The following is a 13,331-nucleotide window of genomic DNA, read 5'->3' on the forward strand; positions in this document are numbered from 1 at the left end:
CCATCTGGCTATGCGTAGACCAGCTCTGTTATTGCCCTTAGTAGTCAGCAGTGTTGTAAGTGCTTGGTGATCTTTGCGTAGGAGGAATTTTCTGCCCCAGACCCATGTGCGCCATTTTTCAGCAGCCCAGACGCAAGCTAGAGCTTCCTTCTCAACGATTCAGTATTTCCTCTCTGCATCAGACAAGCTGCGAGATGCAAATGCAACAGTATGTTCTGCATCATTACCATCAAGTTGAGTCAAAACAGCACCTACACCGTAGTCTGAGGCATCTGTTGAGACTATGGTTGGCTTACTGGGGTCGAACATCACCAGGGCAGGGCTGTGCACGATTAGCCGCTTGACTTGATCAAACGCTGCTTGAGCTGCGTCGTTCCAGTAGAATGAACAGTCCTTACGGAGAAGAGCTCTCATAGGTTCAACAACAGTCGCGTAATTAGGCACAAACTTGCTGTACCATGCACTCAAGCCAAGAAATGAGCGCAGGGTTGTAGGATCAGTAGGGGGCGGAGCATGCAGGATGGCAGTGACATGAGAGTCATCTGGCAGCAGACCTTCTGGACTGATCTTTTGACCCAAAAAGCTCAGAGTAGCTTGACAGAGTTGACATTTGTCAACATTGGGTTTCAGTCCTGCATTGTTGATTCTGTGTAACACAGCACTCAAGTTGGCCTCATGTTCAGCTTCTGACATTCCGTATATGATGACATCATCAAGGTAGCATTGCACCCCTTTCTGGCCGTGTAGGATTTGTGTCATCATCTTTTGGAAGGCTGCAGGTGTTGAACTCAACCCATAGGGAACTCTGCAGTACTGGTACAGTCCTTCATGTGTAATGAAAGCAGTGAGCCCTCTACTCTCTTCATGTAGTCTTAGCTGATGGTAGGCGGATTTAAGATCCAAGGTGGAGAACATGACAGCCCCACGCAGCTCAGACAGTATGTCCTCTATCAGTGGCAAGGGATGACTGTCAGCGACCACCGCTTTGTTAGGTTCTCTCAAATCAACGCACATGCGTATGCCACCAGTCTTCCTTCCAGTGACTACAATCGGGGAGACCCATTCAGATGCATCAATTTTCTCTATGATGCCATGTTCCTCAAGGTTCTTGAGTTCTGCGGAAACAGCATCACGGACTGACAGGGGTAAGCGTTGAAGTTTCTGCTGTATTGGCTTCACTTCAGGTCGCACCTTCACTTTATGTACAAAGTCCTTTGCGCATCCGAATGCAACTGGAGACTCACATTCCTGTTCACATTGAGTGGGCAGAGCCGAGGTTTGCTGAAGTGTAGCACAGACCTTGGGACTATCAAGAACTAATCGTCCCCCTTTTATGTGTAGCTGGAGGGCAGTCACCAAGTCCATTCCCAGTATGGGTGTTCCTGTTCTCACAATGTGGAGGTCTGTGGAGGCACTCTTGCCATTGTAAGTAATGTCAGCTCTAAGACAACCTAATACGTCCAGTTTCTTTTTTGAATAGGTAATAAGCTGAACAGCTGGATTACTTAACTTAACTGAGGCAAAATTTGTGCTGTAAACATGTTCAGGCAGTATTGAAACACCAGACCCTGTGTCTACTAGTAGCTTAACAATGCATGCCTGCGCAGTATTTGGTACAGTGACAGCAACAGTGCACATCAATTTAGCCAGATCACCACTGACACAATTGTCAACAGTTAAAACACACATTTCAGGAACAGTCACTTCATTAACAAGCTTATGAGAAGATTTACACACTCTCGAAAAATGTCAGATTTTCCCACACGTATTACATTTGCAGTCTTTTGCGGGGCAGGATTTATCATTGGCTTTGTGATCAGCTGAACCACAATGGTTGCAAAGAGAGCAGAGCCATAACTTAATCACCACTACTCTCGTCGCCACTTGTTGTATGGTGTTGGTTTGGTAAGCAATACACACACACGCAGGTAGGAACAGAGGATTACCGGAGCTTACTCCTTTGTTTTATTTTCTTCTTCTACAAAACCACAACCACAGCAACAACCCACTAGCGCCCTCTAGCGCTTCTGGTAAATGCGTCTGTGACGGAGTGACCCGTCTCAAGGCAGAGTCCGCTGAGTATGGCACCGCCACCATTAGATCGCCACCATTAGTTCGATTTGGCACCAGGGGCGGCGTATCTTCCTGTCGACCGAGTAGAGGAATAAAAGGGGTGAGGAGCAAGTTGTGAGCCGCATCGGGGGTGGCTAGATTTTGGTTCCCACTTACTTGTTAAGGGTGTCGGTCGGGGAGACGTGCGGGGGATCGCCAATCGTGCAGGGTGACGCAAGCCGATGGTATGGGGGTGTGGGGTTTAAATAATGAGTTCACGTGTGTCTGGACAGTCATGAGAATGGCCTCATTACGTGGGCCGTTAATGTGTATATGAAGTCGGGTAGACTTCCGGGAAATAGTTGAGAGCCTGTATCAATGTATATGTTTTGTGAGTGTATAATGAAAAAGAAATTCTGGGGGAGGGAGACGGGGATTAAAGTTAGAATAAAGAATTGGTGGTGACGCCAAGGGGGAGGGGTTACGGGATATAAGAGACGGCGAGCCGGATATGAAGGGGAATGTGTTGTAACACACAGGCTGTGTAGCGCGGATCTCAGTTTTATGTCTTTGTAACCATCTTTTTATGCACTGGGGAGGCTGTTTCAAATAAAGTATCCACACTAATACCTTACCGACTACGCCTGTGTTTGTCCGGGAGAGGTCAGGAAGGGGACCCCGTGACAGCGTCTACAGAACAAATGCAATAGTATGTGTGGACACAACACACGTGATGCTGCAGGATTTGTTAACGTGTCCATGATGGTAACATCTCCTCGTCTAACTGCAAACACATGAGCGCTCCTAACGGCAGCTATCACAGCCACACAGGCAGACTGTGTCTCACTGTTGCATTCAGGGACATTTGTTTTCCTGTAAAAAGCTGAACTCTAATCTAAGAGGACTGTTACTGACAGGAAACAGCTGCATTATTTGCACTCTGTGTGATCAACGCTGCTTCAATCACTTTATCAGAGAATTGATCATTGAATAAAACATGTTTGTGTCTGCAGAGGTCAGAGGTCACAGTCTGCAGGATCCAGCTGTCCGTCGGTGAGGAGTGATGGGTCCAAAGATCATCCTCCAGACTTCAGTGGTGAACCTGGACCAACGAGGTCAGAGAACTGTGATGACTCCTTTACATGTTTGTGTTTTCCTGGATAAATATGACCAAAGATTCATTAAAAAGGTAAAAAATATTAGACTTTGTCCTGTAGCGCTGTGTGGCAGGCAGGATTGGACCCAAACACAACAGGATGAAGTCAAAGAGGCAGCTTTATTTCAGCTGTGAACATGCAAACAGCAGAAATAAGGAAACATAACTGTAGGTTTGCAGTGAATGAAGCCTCAGCTCGACGCTCCACTTTGTCCCTCTTTTCCTTCTCCAAACAGCCACATCAGGAGTCTCTGATGGAGTTTTAAAATATTTAATTACAAATGTCCAAAGATGGGTTCAGGATACCTGAATCCACAGTTATTAAAGCTAAAATAGTTCACAGGGTTTGGACTTTGTTAGGTGACGAGAGAACATCAAAGTGTTTTTTATCTTCAAACAGTATTTTTATCACTTCAGTTGCTCTCACAGCCCTGTTTGTTATTTTAGTAAGTAAGTAAGTAAAGTTTATTTATTAAGCGCTTTTCATAGACAGGCAGTCACAAAGTGCTGCACACAGAGATTAAAATAAACAGTACGATAAATAGCAAAATGCACAATATACACAATATAGAGTTTTAAATGTAAATGAAAAATATAAAAATGTAAACAGCATTGGTCAACAGAAAGCTTGTTTAAACAGTAAAGTTTTTAACTGTTTTTTAAAGGATTCCACAGAGTCAACCAAACGTAGTTGTAGAGGTAGACTGTTCCACAGCCTTGGTGCCACAGACTGAAAGGCTCCGCCCCCTTTCGTCTTCACAGGTGTTCTGGGAGCAACCAACAAACTCTGAGTCTGTGAGCGGAGACAGCGAGCAGCAGTGTATTTAGTGAGAAGCTTGGATAAATAATCTGGGGCCATTTAGTGCTCTGTACGTTAAAACAATCATTTAAAACGAATTCTAAAATCTATTGGGAGCCAATGTAAAGAACATAAAATAGGAGTGATGTGAGCTCGCTGGGTAGAGCGAGTTAGTAGTCTGGCTGCTGCGTTTTGTTCAGCTTGGAGGCGAGAAAGAGATGATTTATCCAAGCTGGTAAACAGGGAATTACAATAATCTAAACGCGATGACACAAATGCATGGACAATTTTTTCCAGTTCAGCTAAGGAGACCATATGTCGCAGTTTAGAAATATTCCTTAAATGAAAGAAACAGGAACGAGACAGAGACTTTACATGTGAGTCAAGGCCCAAAGAACAGTCAAATATTATTCCAAGATTTCGAATATTTGGCTTAGCAGAAGAACAGAAAGGGGCAACAACTTGACTGATTTTACAGATCAGGAGGAGCTATGATCACGGTCTCTGTCTTGTTCTAACAAGGTAATTGTTAGAAAGCCAATCAGAGATTTGAGTTAAAGCCTGGACTAGGGTGGACAGCCTATCCAGCTGATGAGGCTTAACCAGAGCTCTTATGTTTCACTCAGTGCTCCCACCAAACACCTTGGAGGACACATTAGTGTGATTTAGATTTCATTGCTGTAAACACCAGTCACACAAGCTAACCCATGGAGGCAGCAGCAGGCTGTGTTTGTGTTTGGCAAAGTCTGCTGGCTTAAACTAAGAGAGTTTAGTTTGTTAGCACAAAGAGCTGTCAGCTAAAGCCCCGAATGCACTTTGAATACAGACGAACTGAGAAAAACACTTTAAATACAGAAAACAGTCAAACTGACCACATGTTTTTCTGCTGATCATCCACAGCAGTACGTTTAGCATTCATGCTAGCAGCAGGCTATGACTGTTAGGGTTGCCAACCGTCCCTTAACCCTTTACAGCCGATCGGAGCGGGCACGCTCTGTTTTGCGTAACTATTTTTAAATACCGGTAGCTCTGCAACCACGTAAGCTAGCGCAATAATTTTTTTTGCATATGAAACTGGAGGAGTTGTACTTACATCTTATGCCATCAGCTTGTCCTAGGTCACAGTTTCCTTCCACATATAGCTTTGCAAAAACTGCATAAAAATCACTTGCAGCAACAAAAACATGATATTCCAGAAACACGCTTCGCCGATCCAATCAGCTGTTTGTAACACTTCCTACGTCCATCAGCGCGAACTATCACATGACCGCATGACCTGCCCGAAACCGGAAGTGACGTCATTTTGCGGAAATGTAGGGTTTTTTTTACCATCGTGGCCTCATGAGCTTATACTTGTGTTTTTAAAAGTTATGTTTGACTTCATGACTTTCTGTGTCGTTTCTGGGATGCTTAGGACTCATATTGCACTGCTGGAAATAGTTTATTGTGATGCATATGCTGTTATTTTGCAAATTTGCACTATAATATTTATTTTCGTTTTTCCTGCAGTATATAAAAATTGGTGTATTTCAAAAATAAAACTATGAAGACACTTAAAATAAATTTCCTGTGGTGGGAAACTAGTTTGTGCAACTTTTTTGTATTTACAGTTTTGAGGGATAAGCCTCTTAAATTTCTCTAACTAGAAATATATGTTAAAAAAACAAAAACGATTTTCAATTCTTTTGTAGTTTATTGCACTTTTTTGCAATTTATGTAATTACTATGCACCTAATGCAGACATATTATTAAAGTTTGGGCTATAATGGTTGTATTGATGTATAGCAACTTGAAATGCTCCCAAAAATGGCTCCACAGCATGTAAAAATATAATATAAGCTCTGGCAGACTTGGTTCTATGGTAGGTCTTAAAGGGTTAAAAACGGAATCGTCCCTGTTAGGGAAAATATTCTAAAACACTTCTTCAGTAAAGACTCAGAGAAAAGAAACACACAGAAGTTCTTGCTAGCAAGGGCAGCCTCCACTCTAAGAGACTCCAGTGAGAGAACTGCCCCGGTCTTTATTTATACTCCATTGAGCGTGTGTGTGTGTGTGTGTGTGTGTGTACGTGTGTGTTGATCAAAGGGTCATATAACATGAAAGCACAAAAGGTACATCCTTGGTCATAAAGAGGGTAGTCTCCCCCACCCTAGATGGCACGGTGAGGAAGTCCAGCAGTTAAAGCACTTAGACTAAAACAGACATAGCTACGTTAAAACAATAAAACAAGGTACGACCTCTCCCATGCTCCCAGGATGTGGGGGTGAACCAAGCCTGCTAAAAATCACACATCCTGTCACTACCAAATAACTACAAACAGCATCCTACCATAAGCAAACTTATATCACTAAAAGATTATACTGACTACTAAATACAATTTTCCATTGACAGTCCCTCCTGTTGTCAGAAAAACTTTTAAAGTGAGATATCAGTTTGTAATATCTTGTCGTACATTTTCTGTCACATCGTCATTAATCACACAAAGTCTTCATGTTCCAACAGGCCAAAGTTATCATCATCATTTGTCACAGCTGTATATGCAGCAACAGTAGAAAATATTATGCAGTTAATCATGAGTCTTAGGCATGGCAATATACACGTTACAAAAACACAAAATAAAAATAAAAATATCCCAACTCCGATGAGTAGTCTTGTAACCAGGAGCCAGTTTATAGCCAAGAGAACCAGTCACTTGTATCACTTACATAGTCCTGATTTTGAGCCTACTGGATCTGTCTCAAAACATTCAGGGCGTCAGTTATGTTTGATGAATGTACGTCGTCTGGTATGTAAGTGCAGCATGTGGTATTAAAAAGGACGCAAAGTCCCCCTTTCTCTGCTAATATCATATCCAGAGCTACTTGATGTTGCGTCGCTGTAATCCGTAATGCATCAATTTCCTGGTTCTGCTGTTCATTGATCTTACATGAAGCGTTCAGGAAAAGTCCAAACCGGTAATCCAGAGTTTCAATTCTCAGCATATTTTTTCCAGCTCCCACCCAGGGGAACAATGAATGGAGTACTTTCTGTCCAGTAGTCCATAAGTTGAATTCCTTGGGCACGTCGCCTCCCCATATCGGGTCATGTGCTTGAAGTTTAGGAATCACTAATCTTCTTTTCCGGCGTACTGTAGAAGTGGTGTTCACTGCAGTCATCCTGAAGGTGTGGTCTGACAGGAATATAGGAGCACATGTTCCTGTCCAGTCTGGGGGCAATATGAAATATGCCCGTTGTCCACATAACCAGGCCATTCCTTGCACCCAGTACGTGCCGTTAGAGGGTCCACTCATGTTCACAGGTGCGCCCTCTCCGTGGCCTGCAGTTTGGACACAGTTTGTCTCCAAGGGGTCTGTTACCTTTCTCTTGCTGGTAACACATGGAGTGGTTCTTTCCTGGCACTTGGTCCAGGAACACTGGGAAATGGATAGAGATATTCCGATTTGTCACATTGAAGTCGATCCAAAAGAGTTGATCACATGTTCCATTACTAAGTCCAACAGCGTATGAGATTTTATCGTCGATGATGATTCGGCTGTGTTGGAATCCAATGCCAGCAAAGCTAGCTGCACACTTTGCTTGAGTGTTGTTCATATATTCGCCATATAATGTGGGGTGTGTCGACGTGCTGGGCATATGAGAACAGACATAACAGTCTGTATTTGCCGATTCTGCCTTTGTTCTGTCGTGGATATAACGGTACCAGGCATTATTCATCCACGGATGAATGTGATCTTGCGTCATGTCCCTTAGGTGAGAGTTGTCGTGTGTCCATCTCTTCTGCCTGCCTCCTGGTTCAGCTGCTGTTGAGGTCAGCTGAAGTCCTGTAAGGGTGAGCATCGTAGTCAAGGTAACCAGGAGGGTCCACCTCCCCATGGTTGCACACAGATCCATCACACCTCACACTTGGTTGCCCTAGAGTTGATCAGAGGCTGGAGGTTGGAGTGCGAGCTTACCCTACGGGGGCTCAATCAGCACTCCCCCCTCACCAATGAAGCAACCAAGCGTGAGATTTCTCTACTGTGCTGTCTTGGGGGTGTCGGGGTTTCCTGGGACCTCAACCTTTTTGCAGTGGCTCTGATAAATCCAGGAGGGTCTCTCCGCTATTTTGCAGGTCAAGGTGATGTTCATAGGAAACTGCTGTCATCACCACCATAGCTTCTGGTTCCTGCGCTTTTCACAGAATCATAATGCCATCCTTAGATTCCCTCTGCACTGTCGATGGAGCTTGGCACGCTCCCCTCATCCTTCAGGTGCCCGTCTGTTGTCCACAATCTCCTCTGTTGGCCTCTGGAAATCCCCTTTGGCACAGCTCTCATTCCAACGCAGTTTCATGGTCCTTGCTGTGGCTCCAAAGTCTGATCTCATGATGGGCCCTAACCAGCTTGACCTTTGACCTCAACCACTGCCTGGTGCTGTCAGCTATGCCTGGAATGGTTCTCGCTTCTCACTGGGCCTCTGAAGATTTCCCAGGAGATTACTGCTGCACCTGTATTTTAGAAAAACTTCTATTTGGAGAGCATGTCAACAATCATCAAACCACATTCTTTAGTTCAGTGAACTTATAGACCATCAAAGCCTCATCTGAACATGGGTGCACCACTTGCATGGGTTTAATACCCGTAAATAAACGGTTAAATCACTGCAACAATAATAATAGAAAACATTGTTTAATGTTAATCCTTGGACTCCACCTCTTGACGCATGGACACTTCTCATGCGTCAACTCACCAAACCTGGATCCCTGTCTTAAAAACTGGCTCCACCAGGAGCCTGCATACACACCATCATGGCCTGGAAAACAAAATCTAGAAGTAAAATCAAACTTCACACTTATAAACAATTATATCATAAGAGTATAAGCATTCAGCACGGGCAAGACAAGTGTCATGTGCAAGTTTTCTCAAATCATTAAATCACTATTATCACCCCAATTTGCCCCAGACATGGATCATCCCATGTACTCAGTTAACATTAATGTAATCAGTGACTGCCCTTAAGCAAAGTCACTCCACTCATATATCCCTATGGGCTCAAAGTGGCCAGCTAAGAGCCCATATTCAACTTTTCCATAAACACCGTAATCTCTTATTTGTTTTACTAATGTCACTTGTCCGCTTCTGCCGAATCCTCCACAGCATTCTCAGAGAAACAAACATTAGCAATACACATTGACTGTGGTCAGACGGAGGTCAACAGGTTCCAGAGGTGCCATAAAAGACCATAAAGTCAACCATCCATAGCTATGGAAAGAAGTGACACTAGTTTTCAACACAGGAAATTTCTCACATGTTATTCACATCATCAAAGTAACCTTCACATTTTCCCAAAAACACAGTGTAACAGCATCACCACTCATGACCTATAAACACAGTTTCTTCACACATAAACCCAGAAATCCTGTAGTAGAAAAAACATCAACCAGCTGTCCTGGTATAAATCATGTGATCAATTCACATGAAGAACTGTAATGCTGTAGAAAAGAAAATACAAATGTTAGCGCTGCGCACGTGTGTACACACTTTCTCACAGTGATCTCTGAGCAACACAAGGTAGGGAATGGCACCCTTGGTAAATGCACAGACACAGAAAATGGCATTTAAAAGGTTAAATCATCATGCACCCTCGAATGTTGCTGTCATCTTACTGCTCCTGTAACAAAAAACACATAAATTCATCCACCCTTTTGTCCTGTCTAGGTGGAGGTTAACCTTGAGTCGTGGTCAAGTCTTGTCAGCTTTTATCAGTCAGTCAGTTTGTTTTTTATTTCCATTCATTCATTCATTCATTCATTCATTCTTTGCTGATAGTGGAACCTGTCGTCGCATTTAGTTTCCACTTCCAGCAAAATGACGTCATTGCAAAAGGAAAAAGAACTTTAGATCGGATTACATCGCTGAATCCCTTTTAGGCCGGGACTTTCATTTAATAATTGTCCCAAATAAGTGGCTTTCTCCTGAGCCCATTTTAATGTGGAGAAAACTCACTTGTAACGGCTTTCTCGACAGGTCGTATAGCACTTTTAATTCCCGACGTGCAGATCTGCTTAAAGAAAAGAAATAGACAAACAAAATCAGTGCCTGTTCAAAAGATAAAAATGAAAAATAACAGAGATTATCAAACCAAACTTTCAGTGCACTGTAAAAGTATCAAAATAAAAAGGCCTTGTTAAGTCATGACACAAACTCCTCATCTCAGGAGGGTAAATCATACCATTATACTAATCGGCAAGCTCGACTTCACAACAGGAGAAGAATCATCAGCTAGATTCACTCCAAATCAATCATCAGCTGCACAACACACACATAAGCCTAATGTGTCTTATTAGCTATGAGTTTAATCAGCAGGTCTGTGCTCTTCACTCATTTAGGTCACAGATCTATTTTATTCAATTTTCCTTTTTCCCTTCATCATAAAACATGTGACATGCTGTCATGCACTTCACAAAAGAAATTTGTTCTGACGTATTCAGAGTTGTGTATCTAAATACAGGATTCACTCACACATCAAAACAGGAAACTCAGTGTTTTAGAGTCTCCACTCAGCACACAACAAGTTCCAACACATCTCATTCACTCGTGCTAGAATTCAATCACCTTTCATTAATCTAAAACCGATCAACTAATTTGCATATCAGCTATTAACCCACTAAGTTGACAGGACAACAGAAATGCATGTTCAAAATAGTATCACAAAAGACAATTTCCCTCATATAGTAAATTACTTGTGCTGCATTAATCAAGCAGGAAGCTTCTCCCAATTTACTATATTAACAACTAAATTTATTGTCTGATCACTGATTGGTCAAACCAGGATCTTTTTTCCCACAAAAGTTAAATTGTTGTCCTGCAACCTAGAGAGTCAATTTTTTGCATTGGATAAATTCAGTATTTGATAACAAGCTAATTTTCATTACATGGGTGTTTGTGTTATTAGGCAGGTCTAATGCATGTCTGTGGAGCTGCATATCCAGCAGAGCATGTGCTATGAGCATCACACAAGGTGACTTGGACAAGATGATAAACAGACTCACACACTTAAAATGTTGTCTAATCTTCATGAGTTATTTTGTGTTTGTATTAGTCGGGTTAATGCATGTTCTGTTTTTATGTATCCTTTCATGTACCTTCTCCCCTTTTTTCTGAAACAAAACTCCGTTCACTCCAAATTTTGTTTCAGAAACATCTAAATGAAAAACTCTGTCATAGTCAGGCACAGCTAAACCCCAAATGCTTGCAGGTTACCATCGGCAACCACACTGTGTGTTGTTAACCCCTTCTACAAATGCCCTCTCTTAATGTGTAACACTTTGTGTATGATTTTTTTTTATCTCTGGTGCATATTATCTGTATGTGTCGTGTCACTTTCCATTTTTTCTAACAGTACACTTGCATACCTCAGTGCTTGTCTTCCTCCCCCTTTTGTGGTGGTCTGGACACTGTGTCAATCCTCCACTTCCAGGCAGTCGCTTGTCTCCCCGAATTCCTTAACCTAATTTGATTGCCCACACTAAAACAGCAGCCTCAGTCCTCCTCTGCTCCTTTCCTTCTCTCCCACTTTTCAGTCCAATGGCAGTCAGCTTTTTCAGCTTTGTCTCGTGTCTCTCTTTGTCCCACTGTCTATTTTATTGCCATCTCACTCCAAACATGGCAAATGTCAAACTCAGACAGTCTTCTCAAAAGTCCTTCACACACAGTGAGGTTGCAGCTGGCTGGAAACGCATCTCCATCCATCCAATCTAGATGGTGGTTCTTCTCTTTCTGATGCCGTTTGCCCACAGCGCTGCTGGACCTCTCTGCTCAGATTGTCTCTTGGACTCCTGTCCACTGTTGATGTTCATGCTCGTGCTTCTGAAACTGCACTCGGTGTCTTCAGGGAGAGATTCGTTTCCTTGGAGCTTGCTTGTTCGGGATGAGGACGGGAAGCTGCAAAACAATTCAGCCAAAACATTCTGGCTGGGTGCTTTCTATTTTTTCTAATGATTTCAACCTATAATTTTCTTCCGACTGCTGCCCGTGGAGAATTGATCCAGGTCCGTTCCCCACCTGTAAACGACAGACTGAGAGACTTTCATTATTATCATCACTGCTTAATCAACACACATCTCTCTCTCTCTGTTTTTGTGAACCGTCCTTTCTTAAAAGCAGAAAATAAGATTGTAGTTGTTCTTGGTTGATCAACACAAAACCTTTTTCCTATAATTATTTTTCATCTACAATGTAAATTTTGTCTCTTTTTCACTCTTTTTTGTTTGTATTATTATTATTATTATTTTTAAAATAGCTGGTGATCTGCAGTATCACCGTTCTCACAATCAAAAACAATTATTTTTACAAAGCGCACAAAAACACCGTGACGTCAAACACATTCACACTCACTGTCAAATAAATCACATAGCTGATATGTACCATGGTGATCCATAAATATGATCACCAGTTTATTTAACTATTTTTCAGCCCAACAAAACAAATAAACAAAAACATAATGCTGATGTTATGAACACTCTACACACAAGTCAAGATGCAGGAAAACTGCTCACGGAAATGCTGCATACTCCAGTTATCACAGTTATCACAGTTCTGTTTGTGTGAATTATCTGCTTTCGTGCAGGCTCTTGGTAAATGCATTGAGGAAATCAATGACTGGTTGTGCCACAATTTTCTCCAGCTAAACAAAAACAAAACTGAGGTAATAGTCTTTGGCGCCAAAGAAAAACGATTACAGGTCACCAGAGAACTTCAATCTATACATCTAAAAACCACAAACCAGGCGAGAAATTTGGGTGTAGTGATGGATGCAGACCTAAACTTAGAAAAACACATTAAGACAATAACAAAGTCAGCTTACTATCACCTCAAGAATATTTCAAGGATAAAAGATCTGATGTCTCAACAGGACCTGGAAAAACTAGTCCATGCATTCATCTTTAGTAGGCTTGATTACTGTAACAGCATCTTTACAGGTCTACCTAAAAAATCAGTCAGACAACTACAGCTCATTCAGAACTCTGCTGCTCGAGTCCTCACTAAGACCAAAAAAGTGGACCACATCAGTCCAGCTCTGAGGTCTTTACACTGGCTGCCTGTCCGTCAGAGGATAGACTTTAAAGTTCTGATGCTGGTCTATAAAGCTCTGAATGGTTTAGGACCAAAATACATCAATGAGCTCCTGACCCAGTATGAACCTTCCAGATCCCTCAGGTCATCTGGATCCGGTCTTTTATCAGTTCCCAGAGTCAGAACCAGACACGGAGAAGCTGCATTCAGCTTTTATGCTCCTTATATCTGGAACAAACTCCCAGAAAGCCTCAGATCAGCTGAAACACTC

General features: G+C 42.4%; 1 protein-coding gene and 1 long non-coding RNA gene across 2 annotated transcripts in view; both read left to right on the forward strand.

Annotated features, from left to right (window-relative positions):
* LOC146676553 (protein NLRC3-like) overlaps window positions 1-13,331 on the forward strand; it is a 464,157-nt gene that overhangs the window by 432,253 nt on the left and 18,573 nt on the right. The window lies entirely within an intron of this gene.
* Window positions 5,403-11,527, forward strand: LOC146676571 (uncharacterized). The gene is made up of 2 exons (XR_014910577.1): window positions 5,403-6,499; window positions 6,654-11,527. It is a non-coding gene; the product is annotated as an uncharacterized LOC146676571 (long non-coding RNA).

Source organism: Rhamphochromis longiceps, linkage group LG3 (genome assembly GCF_057381845.1).
Source record: "Rhamphochromis longiceps isolate RC_006_pf linkage group LG3, R_longiceps_female_GT1.1, whole genome shotgun sequence".
Classification (NCBI taxonomy): domain Eukaryota; kingdom Metazoa; phylum Chordata; class Actinopteri; order Cichliformes; family Cichlidae; genus Rhamphochromis; species Rhamphochromis longiceps.